We start from the raw sequence: 3,560 nt of genomic DNA on the forward strand, positions 1-3,560 counted from the left end.
TATAGTGTAAATTTATCCAATGAAGAAGAAAACAATTAAAATGCGCCATCTTAATTTAAGAGAACTTCAACCTAAACGAATCGAAACTCGTTAGTGACATTGGGAGTAAATGCAAATTGATTTAATTCAGTAAGAGATGAAACCAAATTAAATTAGAGTGATGTGCCTCGACTTGTAACTCACTGTGAACATTATTATTAGGATTAAAATTAAAATTATCCCCACAAAAAAGCCATCTCTACTCATATAAAACGCCCTCGCCTCTAAGATGCACCCCCGACTTACAAGGTTCAAATCGGGAATTTTATCATTGGACCGACTATAAGCCGCAGCGACTTTTTGATAGTGGAAGGCAAAGTTAAATTAGGAATCACACCGACATAGCCTTTGAAGACACTTGCCCCAGATGCCAGGCAGTGGGCCTGAATCCAGAACCAAGTGGTTGGGAAGTAAATTTCTTACCACACAGCTACAGAAGCTTCAAAGTTTCGGCCATTTAAGTCATCGTGGGACTTCGAAGCATTTAAGTTAATCTTGGCTTTATATAGTCTTTGTTCAAAGTCACTGTCAATAATATTCTTGTTTAAGCATGATAAATTTGTATTCCTCAAAAATATAGAGTAACTTATCAGATTAATCTAAAATTGCTTTTATTATAACTGAACATAAAAACAAACATTAATATAGCTATATATATATATATATAAAAACGTGCGTATATATGAATGTATGTAAGTGTCTGTATGTATTTGATCTGATCTTCCTCCTAAAATTACGTTAAAAACGTTTTTATATTCAATAAGATAGATTTCTCTCACAAGAATCGTTAGAACAAAACCGTTTAACCTTTCAAATAACAATGTAATAGCCCGTTACTCATGACATTAAAATTTTATGTTGCTTTATACGTGTTCCTGTTATGTTTACACAGAATTACGTTCGACTTTAATCTCTCGATATCATCTAGTCTACAATAATTGGGAACATAATCCAGTGTAGTACATCCCTTCAATTTTCCATCATAAAACCAAAGATAGTTTCAAAACAAACAGTTTATGAACATTTTCTAATTTCGTTGTGCGATGTCCATTCACCTCCGTTTCCCTAATATTTCATTCGTACATCAAGCAACAATTAAGGGGAATTTTTTAGCTGCGCATCAGATGGTATGTAGGATCTATTCTTTGTATGCTATAAGTGTGTGAGTGCAAGGATTCAATTTAATGCCGAGGTCAGGGAGAAATAGTTAATTACTAGTGGTTCACTGTACGTTTCTCAAAAATAATGATAAAGGTGTGCCTGTAACTCGAGGCGGGTTGAATGTCTCCGGGGATTTCATTCATAAAACACCGGTTCCTTTAGTGGGTGTTTGTTTCCTTTATCGTCACTCGTCGTCATTCACACACCACGAACACACACAGATATATGTATATATTCATACATACATGTATACGTACGTGTGAATATATGTATGTATGCATGCATGTATGTCATTGCTCAGTTTATTTCAAGATTTCTTACCAATAGAGAAAGAACCGGTTTCTAACCTAGATCCAAGGCTCTTTCATTGGCATTTCAACATCAACAGCGGGGTAATTTTGTTTGTATGTATGTATGTATGTATGTATGTATGTGTATGTATGGATGCATGATGCGTGTATGTATGTATGTATGTATGTATGTATGTATTATGTATGTATGCATGTATGTATGTATGTATGCATGTATGTATGTATGTATGTATGTATGTATGTATGTATGTGTATGTATGTATGGATGCATGATGCACGCATGTATGTATGTATGTATGTATGTATGTATGTGCGCAGTTCTGCATGTTTTATGTACGTATTCTCATGCATGTAGTTGCATATCTAGACATGTTCATATATATTTAAATGATAAACTTCTGGAAAGCTTTACAAATATTTACAGTTCTAGTGATAGCTTGGATCTGTAGTCTTTGAATCAGCTTTCTTCTTCCTGGTTTGGAGAAGCCTGATTTCTCAAGATTGATATTTAGGCAACGTGTTATATATCCCAGGGCCCCAATAATTACAGGTATAAACCTGAACTTGTAATCTGGATAGAGTAGCTGCAGATTTCTCAATAGTTCAGCATAAGCGTTCTCTTTTTCACTGATATTCAGCTTTATGTTAACATCCGCTGAGCAGCTAATTTCCACAAATGTGCTCAGGTTCTCTTCTCTGTCCCAAAATCATATCAGATCCGTTGTGCTTAGATTTTATTGAGGTCTTGTATGCATGTAGCATGCATGTATGTAGCATGTATGTATGCATCAGCTTCAGTAATCCGAACGACAAATGTACCACTTTCATATTATCCGAACAAATTATCCGGATCCCTTCTCTCTCTCTCTCTCTCTCTCTCTCTATATATATATATATATATATATATATATATATATAAGTAGCCACGCTGCGTCTAACCCAAATTATGGAACTGTCTTAAGATTTCTTCTATTGTTTACAATAATCAAAATTGAATTTAAATTCCTTTTGCTACACATCTCCAATATATTCCTCTCTATGAAACTATCAGCTGGTTTTTCCTTCCTATTTTATACCTCTTTGTCTGTATTATGTTCCAATTGTTTATGTTTAATCTCTCCCTCTCTCTCTCACTCACTTTCTTTCTCTCTCTCATTACTTTCTCTCTCTCTTTTTCTTCCTCTATTTTTCTCCCTTTCTCTATATCTCTTCCCCTTACTCTCTTTCTCTGTGTCTCTCTCCCTTTCTCTCTCTCTCTCTCTCTCCCTCTCTCTCTCTCTCTCTCTCTCTCTCTCTCACTCTCCTATAAATATTGCGAACACTGTAATGTATTTTGTTTTAATTTAAACGCTTACCATTCTAATATATGTTCGTCACCCTGAAATGTATTACAAAATACTGACATCAGTGTGTGTCGCGAAATGAAATTCTTCCGATTTTCGAATTTGTCCCTGTTAAACATAGTCTTATCTCTAGTCCAGAAGATAGAAATTGTTTGAAGTGAGAAGACAAGAATCAGCACCTGTCTCATAAATGTTGGCGACTGATAAGAAACTCTTCAAGTCATACAGAGAAGTTATTTTATATGATAAATAGTTCACTTTCATATAATTAGCTCTGTCTCTAACAGCTAATCAACGCCAAGATGGTCTGATTGATTTGACCACAAAATCTTTTAGTGGCTGACACATTCCAACCTTTTAAGTCGAGGCACATCACTCTAATTTAATTTGGTTTCATCTCTTACTGAATTAAATCAATTTGCTTTTATTCCCAATTTCACCAACAAGTTTCGATTCGTCTAGCTTGAAATTCTCTTAAATTAAGATGGCGCATTTAAATTGTTTTCTTCTGCATTGGATAAATTCAAACGATTTTGTTTTTTTTTTTTTATTATATCATAATATAATATATCATCACCATCATCATAATCATTATCATTATCATTATCATTATCATTATTATTATTATTATTATTATTATTATTATTATTATTATTATTATTATTATTATTATTATTATTATTATTATTATTATTATTATTATTAT

Source organism: Octopus bimaculoides, chromosome 6 (genome assembly GCF_001194135.2).
Source record: "Octopus bimaculoides isolate UCB-OBI-ISO-001 chromosome 6, ASM119413v2, whole genome shotgun sequence".
NCBI classification, from domain to species: Eukaryota; Metazoa; Mollusca; class Cephalopoda; order Octopoda; family Octopodidae; genus Octopus; species Octopus bimaculoides.